The sequence below is a fragment of the Culex quinquefasciatus genome, chromosome 1, assembly GCF_015732765.1.
Source record: "Culex quinquefasciatus strain JHB chromosome 1, VPISU_Cqui_1.0_pri_paternal, whole genome shotgun sequence".
Taxonomy (NCBI): domain Eukaryota; kingdom Metazoa; phylum Arthropoda; class Insecta; order Diptera; family Culicidae; genus Culex; species Culex quinquefasciatus.
The window spans coordinates 74,206,349-74,218,514 of record NC_051861.1 but is presented as its reverse complement, the minus strand read 5'-3'; the positions used below and the strand labels follow the sequence as shown (position 1 = coordinate 74,218,514).

Sequence of the window (12,166 nt, the reverse complement as noted above, 5' to 3'; positions counted from 1 at the left end):
ATAATATCAACGTCCTATCGAACTAAGGGGACGGAAATTGCAAATGGAGCTGCAATAGAAATCAAGGTGAAATCAATCGACTTTCCCTCACCACTCGAAAGTTATCAAGATGCGGAAATGTTTTTGCAAGGCTGTTGCAAGCCATTGGCGGCAGCAAAGTAAATTTCAACAGCAAACATTAAAACTGCCCTTTCAAGGGCTCTAATTGAATTCGAAATAGTTATTCTATATTTCCAGAAACAGAATTTCGCCGCGGCACAATAAAAGGCAATCGCAGTAATCGATTTATTACTTCCTGCGTAAAATAAGCGATTTATTTTAACTGCGTAACTTCAGATAATGGTCAGATGCATGTGCAGTATCAAAAACCATAAAGTTTGATACCCATATTGCCCTAACTCTTATGGTTCGGCAAATGTCCCCTCATCGGAACATCCGTGGGGCCTCCGGCCACTCCGGATTGTAGCCAATACTTCCGAAATTTCAAATTTCATGTCCAGTATCAAAAACCATGAAGTTTGATACCCATATTGCCTCAACTCTTATGGTTCGGGAAATGTCCCCCCACCGGAACATCCCCGGGGCCTCCGGATTGTGGTCACTACTGCTGAAATGTCAAATTTCATGTCCAGTATCAAAAACCATAAAGTTTGATACCCATATTGCCCTAACTCTTATGGTTCGGCAAATGTCCCCTCATCGGAACATCCGTGGGGCCTCCGGCCACTCCGGATTGTAGCCAATACTTCCGAAATTTCAAATTTCATGTCCAGTATCAAAAACCATAATGTTTGATACCCATATTGCCCCAACTCTTTTGGTTCGGCAAATGTCCCCCTTCGGAACATCCGCGGGGCCTCCGGCCACTCCGGATTGCGGTCACGACTGCCGAAATGTTCAATTTCATGTCCAGTATCAAAAACCATAAACTTTATCGCAACCACAACCAACTTGACCCAAAGGGAACTGGTTCTCGATCAACACGGAGACCCCTTCTTGATGCCGTTAACCGGAGCCTTCCGGGATCAGCAGCTTGTCCACATCGGTCCCTAACGTTCTTCCTTGATGGCCTGCAGCGACAATCCGTCCCGTTCCTGTGATGGCCCGAGCCATTTCGGCGACCTCTCCACGTCGTTGACCGGGGGAAATTTCTGCTGTCCCTTCTGATTCTGCAACTGCCACTCGATGTTGACTCCTCGGCTGTCAGAAAATTATGAGCTTGAGTGGAGATGATTTTAGATACATCAATCTCACATCTCTCGGAGAGGATGATCGGGAAAGGTTTGTTCAACCAATCAGCGTGAAAGAAAAGGAGGGGAAGTCTGCGAAGAGGGGAAATCGCCACGTAACGATTTCGCTTCGCAAAAAATTGGGTTCCGATCTTTTTATTCATTCTCTTTACACATACTACACACCACCTAGAGCACCAAACAGTGCGTTGCAAGTGTATTTGTAGCAAGAAAGCGCCATCGACTGTGGATTTGCTCGTGTGTGTGTGTGTGTGTGTGTGTGTGCCACTGTGTGTGCCACTCGATTTCCCTTCCGCACACACAAACACTCACTACCGTACCCAACCAGATTTTTAAAGAATACTCTTTCGTGTGAATTGGCCCTGAAAAGGGCCATTTTAACGTCCTATGACGATGATAAAACCATGCGATGATGACACTCCAAGTTGCCGGCAATTTTCCCTCCCGTGCCTGCTCTGCCTCTCTTTCCAATTTTTCAATTCTCTCCTTCCTCTCGGCGGCTCTGCTGTGCTGCTGCTGCTTCTCGATCCTCCTCGTGCAAAGCTTCGGACTCGTTTGAGCTTCAACCGGCGGCACGGCGCTCTTTTATAACCTCGCTTGGCTGTGACGGCTCGACGTTTTCGAAGCAGTGGCAGAGAGCAAAATTTGCTAAGTGCTAGATACTTGAATCTGATTAATGTGTTCGGGAAAGGTTGCGCTCAACCAATCAGCGACCGGGATTTTCCCGGTCTGAATTTTTATTTTTCATCTTAACTTTTGAGTACTTTAACAAAGTTATATCAACTTTGTGGGGTAGTCTACTTGCAATTTAAGACTTCCCCTTTCGTTTGGTGGATAAAGCATGCAGATTGCTTGAATTGGGTGGAAGATATAAGCGTTTAAACGATTACACAAATCGTTACACTTTCGCTTCGCGAAATTTTGGATTGACACCCGTAGACAGTGCCCTTAGGACAAAGTTCTTTGTCAAAATATTAAAATAATATAATTTCATATTTTTCCTAATTCCTAATTTCTTCTTTTATTTAAAGCAAGAATAAATGTAGAGCTGGCTGTAGTAGATGAAATAATTCTCATGGGTTGCCATGTGCGGTAGCGAAATAGTGCCATTCAGCAAAAACTTCAAAATCTGCCATACGGTTTGAAAGATTGATCATATAAAACCGATTTTTATATTGTGAGCCAGTTTTATCTGAATAATTGATAATTTTTTTCAATTCTGATACATTTAATTTCAAAAACAAATACATATTTTTCTGATACATGTGGACACAGCTGCATCGTCTTCCAAGATTTCGAAATGATTGACAAACAAAAAAAATCAAAAACAAGAAACCAACACAACTGAATTTGATCTTAATCAGATCATAAATCGAATTAATCTTTGTGATTTTCTCACATTTTTCAGTTTTATACTTTGGCGTCATCCATAAAGTATGTCACGCTCTAGGGGGGAGGGAGGGTCTGAGCAAGTGTGACATTGAGTGTTGTAAGTATAGGAAAAGTGTGACAAAGGGGGGGGGGGGAGAGGGGTAAATTTTGGCTGATTTTAGCGTGACGTACTTTATGGATGGAGCCTTTCTTTTTTCCAGAAATCCTCCTCCTCCTTAGCTTCACGAGAGTTTAATTCATGTTAATTCATAATTTTTAACACGATAATAGGTCTATTCCCGTACTGCAGAATTCTGCAATTCTGCACGAAATTGGCAGCAGAGCGTTCCCGTACTTTTCTGCAACAAAAGTAACTTTTCTCTCAAGCAGAACTTCTGCAATGAGAGAGGTAGAAGTTGCAGCAAAACCGTTCCCGTACTTTTCTGCAAGCTCTCTCTTCTCTTTCGTGTTGAAAAGTAACTGAAAGTTGGTGTGAGTACACGGTTACATAAAATTTGCAAGTTGGGTTAAATCAAGCATTTTATTATTATGTAGTTGCAATAAATTTGATGTTGTATTATTACTAAATTTAGGTAGTCTTTTTGAAGGGACGTTTGTATATTTGAAATTGATGGTTTTTGGGATATTTTTTTGATGTCTGGTTTTATTGAGTACGATATTTTATGTTAACGATTTCAGGCTTAGTTCATGAATGTAATGGTATAGCAAATTTATTATTTTTTTAGTGTTAGTATTTTTACCTGATCAAAAGTTGTTAAGTTAATCCAGTATTACAGCACGGCTAATAACTCATCACACAATTTGTTTCATAAAAACAAATTGTTTTTAAAAACTATTAAAAGACACATTACTTTTGAGTTGAATAAATTTCAAATAAATATTTGTTTAAGGATTGATTATTGATCTTCAGTTGTTTTTGAACAGACTAAATATGTGTGTTAAAATAATAGGTAAATTTAATTGGCAAATTATAAATTGTACCTGTGACGGTGCTACTAATTTGTCTTATATGAACCAAAATATTAAAAGTATTTTGTTAAACTTTCAATGAAGGAATCATAAAAAAAGGTATAAGACTATACCAAACAAATAATCAATATAATTGATGACCATAAAATTATTGCTGCAACATAAGTTACGTTGTTAACACATCATACTTTATATTATTTAAAATTTATATATATTTTATTAAAAATTATACGGTATACTCTACACCACAATTCTTAAATTCTTAAATGCCGCCATCTTAAATCATAAAAAATACACATATTTTGGAGTCATATTCTAGGTTAAAAAAGCATATTTGAAGATTTAGATATTAGAAATTTTGAAGAGGTCGTCGGATAATAGAGTACAAACTGTTTCTATTTTTTATAATTGAAAGTCAATTACAATATTTTTTTTATTCACATTTTTTTTTAATTTTACGTTTTTCAAATTATAATTTCTTTGAAATTTTTAACTGTTGGTTTTGAGTTTTTGAAGTTCAAACTTTTGATTTTTTTTTCATTTCGAATTCAAAATATTTGAATTTTTGAGGTCTGAGCTTTTGTATTTTTCAACCTTAATTTTTTAATTTTGGGTTTTGATATTAAGCTTATTTAAACTTTAAACATTTTGAATTACTTAATTTTTAATTATTTGAATTTTTGAAGCGTTGAATTTGTGTGTGTTTTTTTTATTTTTCTATAAATATTTGCATTTTAAATTTCTCAAGTACCTGATTTTTTTTAGTTACTCAATTTAAAAATATTAGTTTTTTTTTATATTTTTAGTTATGATTTCGTAATCTATGTGTTTCCATATTTTTGAGCTTTGATTCAATTACTTTCTAATATTTTTCAATTTTGCTGCGTCACCGTTGTTCTTCCACGTGACATGCATAATTTTGTTATGTTATGTCCTGAATAAAAAAAAACTTCAAATGCTCTGCTATCTAAACATGTATTTATGATCTCTTCTAAATTAAACCTTTGTTTGTCATTTTTGCCACTCTCATTTCTATTTTTTACCTGATGTAAAAAAAAATAATTGTTTGTAATGTTAAATGTCTACCTAATCATAAGCATCTTTAAAATAAAATGTTGAGTTGCATAAAAAATAAGTCACCGTTCTAGAGGTAAACTTATTTCAATTACAAATTAAAATTTTTGTCAATCCCTTTTTTTAAATAATAAAAAACTTTAATACCCAATTTGAGTAAATCCACTCAACTGTGTACAATATTGCAGAAAAAGTACTGGAACGCGCTACCCAGGCAAAAGTTTTGTGGCTTCTCTCCTTGCAGAACTTCTGCAAAAGAGAGAGATGAAGAGAGCGAGCTGAAAAGTACGGGAACGTGCTGCTAAAAAGTGACTTATGCTGGCTGCAGAATTCTGCAGAAGTTGCAGAAATTCTGCAATTCTGCAGGTACGGGAATAGACCTAATGTATCGTACACTTTTTCTTAAGAAGTGTTACTTACAAGATCAATTGCAATTTCCTGCTAGCTCTGTGTGAATTCCATTCTGCTTTGTATTGCGTGTCATTCTTGCTCTGTCCTGTGGGCTAGCACATAAATGCACCGTATACTTTTTTTTAAATTTAAGATTATACAGCAGTTTCCTACTAATTAAGTAATAATTATTTGGGATGAAAACTTATTTCAATAAATAAATAGGTAGCAGTTATTGATCAACGCGCCCGAGTGCTTCTAGCATATGCGGCGAGTGTAGCTAATTTAGGTAATCACAAATACTCAAAACTTTAAAATTCGATATCTCTGGAACGAAACATATTCCTTTCTGTCGATAAGTGATTCTTATGTAAAATTGGCCGGGAATACGATGGTGAGGTCACATTTAAAAATAAATAGGCTGTTTTGAGATACGGCCATTTAAAGTTTTCAATTGCGCAATACAGGTAGAAAACATATTTTAATCTAAATTTTGATCACGGAAATAGATTCTACGTCCAATTTCCTTCAAAATTGAGTCTAAGACCGACCCTCTATGATTTGCGGTTCCTGAGTTATCGTCGTTTGAAGATAGGGGTTTTGCTCAAAAATCGCCAAAAAGTCGATTTTTTGGGAGGGTACAAAAATGGAGGGGGTGGTCTGATTTGGATGAAATTCGGGATTTTTTCATGTTTTGATAGTCTCAACAGCTCTGCCAAATTTGAGCAGAATCGGAGATGGTAATTTTCAAATTTGCATTTTTTCTTGCACACTTCAGGTGGAATGACCCATATTATATTCAACCAACAAAATTTTGATTTTCCTAAAACCAAAGCTATCAGTCGAGCACGTTCATTTGAGTTCGGAAAATCTGTTAGCATTTTTTTCTCTAGCATTTTCAACAAACAGGTTATTTTATTAATACTGAATTTTAGTTATTTTAACGGAATATTGGCAGTAACAAGTGCGTTTTTGTTAAAATTTACGAAAGTAAAATCAACAATTTAAATTGTTAAAATTTCTGGGCACAGTCTCTCCGTGTATGGCAAAAATGTCTTTTTTACCATCCTTAATCGTCTATAACCTTCCTTAGGCTGGTACAAATATTTTTAAAAGTTTTTGTCACCCCCCCCCCCTTCAAAATTGGTCCGAAAAATCAGGGGGCAAAAAAAATATTTTTACAATAAACTTCAAAATTTCAATGAAAATTCAAGTGCAACCAACTGAAATCAAATTAAAATACATTCTCCTGCGTTTAAAATCATTTTTAGCATGTTTGGGTTCATTAAAAAATCTTAAGATTTTTTGAAAATTTTCGATGCAAAATCTTTTTTTTCGATACAATTTATGTTTTTGTCAGATCTTAGATTTTTTGAAAACTAATGATTGCAAAACAACAGAACTAGTGTAAAATGCATTTTAAAACACTTTTTTCATTTAAATGTGAAGACTATGGCTTGTTATTTAAATTTTTATATTTTTTATTTTTTTGCCCCCTTGACCTCGGCCAGGGCCGAGGGACAAAAACTTTTTTAAATATTTGCATCGGCCTTATCGCCATAAAAAAAATGTGAGTCTTATTTTTCGGCCAAGGAACTCCCATGCCAAATTTGAACCACATCGGCGTACATTTAATTGGGATCCATCTTTGTTTACGTGGTATCGATGATGATTAACATTTTTATATTATTTAGTACATTATTTTAACACAATCTATAAAGAATCAATCTGTCATAAATTTTAAAAGATATGAAAACTTTAAAAAGAGCTTTCTCCGGATATTCAACAGCGTCGAAAAAAAAACCATTGTTGTATTTAACTATCACAGTCGTAAAACAACTTTTACATGTCAATTGATCACTGCAACTGTAACTGTGGCATTTAAAAAAATACCTCAATTGTATTTTTCGAGGCATAATATTCGCCTAATTAAAGTTCAACACCTGTAAGAAATTAATGAGCCAACCACAAACCGATTGTTCGCTTTTCAAGCATCGTCATTTTTCGTTCTTCAATAACTGGGTGTTTCTTACCTTCTTTTAATCACTCCTCCAGGGCACTGCTTCCGCTCCACACTCTGCATAGATTCAATTCAGCACAATATTTTACCGGAGCGACGAAACCGCTTCCGCTTCCCACTGCCACACGACAATCAAATTAGCAATTTCTCATCCCCTTAGCACACAAGCTCAAGTATGTTGTATCAAATCACAAAGCATTCCCCACTACCAGACACACTCCCACACGGACACACTAGTTGTGGCCAGTAGCCAGATTGATGTGCATCTCTCACTTTATCTCTCCTTTCTTCCGTTACTTCCTACTTCCGATCAATCTTCTTCTCTTCCTATAAGACAATCAGCATAATGAACCAGGACAACAATCGATTTGGTTGAAGGGACGCGTCGCCGTCGTCGTCGTTGTTATTGTTGTTGTCGTTGTCGCCATTACCATCCTCCTTCCATCCTCATACTAACAACAGCCTATGCTACCTTCGTTGAAAGTTAGGTTAGGATAGAAGGGGGTTTGGGGCTTTATTGGGGTTGTCGTTGCGTGGGTACAGCAATTAGCTCCACCACACCACCTTCCCTCTTTCTCTCACACACACACATACACACACATAGGAGTCGCGATAAACACGCCGTTTGCCCACCACACATACACAACTTCACACGAGGCGTACATGCATGTGTCAATGTGTGTGTGTTCACGCACGGCACATGTGGTCTCTGGTCGTTTACGTTTACTTAAAGGAGCACTGCCGGGACCGGTTGTTGGGGTTCTTGTCGGAACATTTCTTGGTTAGGGGCTGAGAGCATAGTAGGGGGAGGTCAGCCCCCTTAAGAACTACTCACACTGATGCACGGCACACACAGAGACCGGACCTACTCGCCGGCAGACGAGGGTTCCGGGAGAGCGGAGAACACCAGCACACAAAGGACGCTTAATAATTAATTATACTGCATCCAGAATGCACTCGAGGGACTTTTTTGCACTGGCTTCACCGGCACCGGGTTGTAGTGGTGAATCAGAGGGCCCGATTACAAGGAAAGTCCCGACCGTAAACCTTTTGAAGTCATCAAGTTATGGTCACCACACAGAGTCAACTTCCACTAGCGACAACCAGGGGGCCGTCGGAGAACAGGAAGAATCGATTGTCACAAGTCCTGGGGTACCCCGGAGAGACCTTAACCACACACCACGGGACACACACTCACGCGCGCTCGTTCCGGCAGAGACACGGGTCGTCCCGGCTGGTCAGCGTGTCTCGTCAACGTGTCGTTCAGCGGCGACGTTCGACCGGGCCGCTGGAGCGAAAATTCATTGCATCGAGCGGTTCTATGCTAACTAAATTATGCTCTAGATTTCAAACTGCGTCAACCCTCGGAGGTGTGTGTGAATGTGTTGTTTTTTTTTCGGGGGAGCTCCGGAGCCGGAGCCTTCGGTGGTCTCGTGTGGCCACCCGACCGTCGTCGTCATCGGGTCGTCCGGTGGTGTCCTGCTGCTCCAGTCAGTAGTCTATCGGAACAATCTCTGGGAAGCGCCAGAGCTCTGCAAAGAGCGCCAGAACCGGTAAAGAGCCACCAGTCAGCCTGGCACACGACCGACCCGATCCGGAGCCGAAGTGGAGACGGTTGCGCGTGCCCCAAAAGCCGAAGCTCCTCTCCAACGAGAGTGAGAGATTGCAAGAGAGAGCCGACAGACAGACAGACCGCTGATGGACGTGTGGCGCTCCCGCTGGCAAAGCGGGTGCAGACGAAATGCTGCAGTCAGTCGCGTGGCCAATGATGATGGCGATGACGATGACGGTGATGATGGCGGCCATGACTCTCCCCCATGAGAGTTATATAGAAAGAGAAATGAAAAGTGAGTTCCAAGCGAATGAACGTGGTGAATTGAAGGAGGCTATTCGCATGAACGATGTTGATGTTACATTAGTGTGGATGAATTTGTTACGAAGGGGATTCGAAACCGGTTCAGAAAATGTTGCATGATACCATCCAGACCTTTTTTGAAATCTCAGACCTTTCCCCTTCCGTGTTCGAACCGGTTGTTGCGTTTGAAACGGACTTTGTATACGATTCTAATTAGATTCCGTTTCAGAATTCGGATTGATTTGACTGGGCCCTCTTGTGGACAATTTCCATAAAAAACAATTCATTTTTGTATGAAGCGCGGAAAATCGATGAAACCTCAGGTGTAAAAGAGGTATATGGAAGGTCCCTTATATATTTTTTGTTGCAATTATTACAACCTGGTTGAAAATCATTGATTAATGATGATTTACCAGGGTACTATTCTCAATTAGGGACCATCCATTAACCACGTGGATACTTTTTTTTTAGTAATCGCACACCCCCCTCCGCATCGTGGACAATTTTCATGCAAACAAAAAAATATCAACAAGCTCTAAAACCCATTAGAATTATTTCATCTACTACAGCCAGCTCTACATTTGTTCTCGCTTCAAATAAAAGAAGAAATAAAGCAGGAATGGAGCGAATGTAGCGGATGTAGGTCATCTCAAATACTTAAAACTTTAAAATGCGATATCTCTGGAACGAAACATATTCCTTTCTATCGATAAGTGATTCTTATGTAAAATTGGCAGGAGAATACTGTAACGAGGTTCCCGAAGGTCACTAGTAGTGACTCACTACAACATCGATCCGTCCGAGGTCAAGGGTTTCAAGATCAACACTACTACCGATGAAGATTCACCAAAATTGGGTCTAGCCGACACGGGCCGCGTGAAGATTCGGCAGTCTAAGCCGAGAGCTAGGAAGTATCACCGCAAACGCGTTAAACGTTGATTTGTATTATAATAAAGAAGGTTTTAATTAAAATAAATATTGGCAAAGTAACAATTTCACGTTACAATACGATGGTGAGGTCAAATTTAAAAAATAAATGGGGCTGTTTTGAGATACGATCATTTGAAGTTTTCAATTGCGCAATAAAGGTAGAAAATATATTCTAATCTAAATTTTGATCACGGAAATGAATTCTACGTCCAATTTCCATCAAAATGGAGTCTAGGACCGACCCTCTAAGATTTGTGATTCCTGAGTTATCGTCGTTTGAAGGTAGGGGTTTCGCTCAAAAATCGCCAAAAAGTCGATTTTTCGGGTGGGTACAAAAATGGTGGGGGTGGTCCGATTTGGATGAAATTCGGTTTTTTTTGTAAGTTTTGATAGTCTTAACAGCTCTACAAAATTTGAGCAGAATCGGAGATGATAATTCTCAAATGCTGTTCCGCTTCAGATGGAATGACCCCTTGTATATGCTGCAAAATATGTTATATAAAGTTATAACAGATTTTTATACATTTTTTCTGTGGGTGCACCTTTTTATGATTTGGAATTAAGATGAACAACAAATTCTGGCAAATTTTTAAACTAAAACCATTACCATTATTATTATGATTTTGCATCAAAACTTTTTGAAAACCACAGTCACCCCACATGTTCGGAAAGCCAATGTTCAAAAAATTATTGAACATAATGATTTGCTTTTACCTTCAGTTAAAAGCTTTTGTAGTAATCTATCGTATTATGAAAACATTTTGAAGAAAAACATTGACTCATGAAATCCACAAATTTGGAACACTTTTTATTCTTACATATGTAAACAAAGTTGTTTTCGCAACAGAAGTGCACACAGTAAAAAATAATCTAAATTTGGAAGCTGTAATTTTGGAAGGTTGAATATTACCTCTTTTATGATGTAATTTTACCTTATACCTTATAGGTAAAATTACACATTTTCAGAGGTAAAATTACACCTTTTTTCTGACATAAAAGATTTACCCCTTCCCAGTTGTAATATTACCATGATTATTTTTTCTGTGCACATCTTCAACAAAATAATGATTACAAACTCTACAACCAATAAACTATTAGATTAACTGTGGGTTTGTAAATAGATAATTTTTTTTGATGGAATTTCAGTTGAAATGAGATGTTTCAATGACATCCCACAATTATGCAACACGGTAATTTGGAGAAGTGTTTTGCTTCTCTTGATGACCTACACAGAAAAAAAAATCATGGTAATATTACATCTGGGAAGGGGTACATCTTTCATGTCAGAAAAAAGGTGTAATTTTACCTCTAGAAATGTGTAATTTTATCACTTTTTTTGTGTAATGTCACTTTTTCAGTCTAAATTGAGGTAAAATTACATCATAAAAGAAATAATATTCAACCTTCCAAAATTACAGCTTCCAAATTTACATTATTTTTTACTGTGTACAGTGGAAAAGTAAACGGCTTAACAAGTTTGTAATAGAATAATCGTAAAACTGTGAGAAAACAACGATTGGACATAACGTTAATACAGTAGGCTTATACTGCACCTGATCGCATAAATCTCCCTTATGCCTTTTTATCACTTTTGATCACAGTTTGCTTCAAAATCGTATGCTCTTTCGGAAAAGCTCAAAACATGGGCAGTATAGTCCACGAAATTCCCTTATATTCATTTAAAGGGGTGAGGGTGTTCGAGGCTGTTGTAAAAGATATTGGGGGCTTAAAAATATTTATTTTTAACAGTAATTTTCAAAAGCTATGTTAACCTTTCAAATGCAAGAGTGTTAAATTTCTCAAGATTTACGAAAATGCCGGCAATTTTAAGTTTTTGATGTTTTTTGGACCTCAAACTTCAAAGCTATTTGGCATGAGTTCATTTCCTGTAAAGACGACATTTTTTGTTTCGTTTGCGACTGGTTAAAGAATGTTTTGAAATAAATCACACTTTGCAATTTTAATCGAAAAGGATCGAACTGATTAAGTCTCAGCTGTTGAACTATGGTCAATATCTCAGAATGGAAAATAACTGCACCAATCAAAATGTCAGAGCAACTTAATAAATGAAATGAAAACGAATTGATTAAAATAAATCATTATCGTGTTGCTGGGGGACAAGTTCATTATCTTATCTCAATAATTAATTAATTTGTAGAATGAATTGCGAATCTCTGAACCAAAATGTGCTTGTACAACCAAACGCGTGTATTAGGGAGGTCCGAATCCGGGATTTTTTGGGGCTACCCCCTGAAATCAAAGATTGACCTATCACTAGGCTAAATT

General features: G+C 37.6%; 1 protein-coding gene across 1 annotated transcript in view; it reads right to left on the bottom strand.

Moving 5' to 3' along the window:
* Positions 1-8,614, bottom strand: part of LOC6038636 (irregular chiasm C-roughest protein) — a 201,015-nt gene extending 192,401 nt beyond the window's left edge. Inside the window, exon 1 of the mRNA XM_038257351.1 lies at positions 7,109-8,614. The gene's annotated coding sequence lies outside the window, so the exon portion shown is untranslated. The remainder of the gene's footprint in view (positions 1-7,108) is intronic.
* Positions 8,615-12,166: the final 3,552 nt, after the last annotated feature.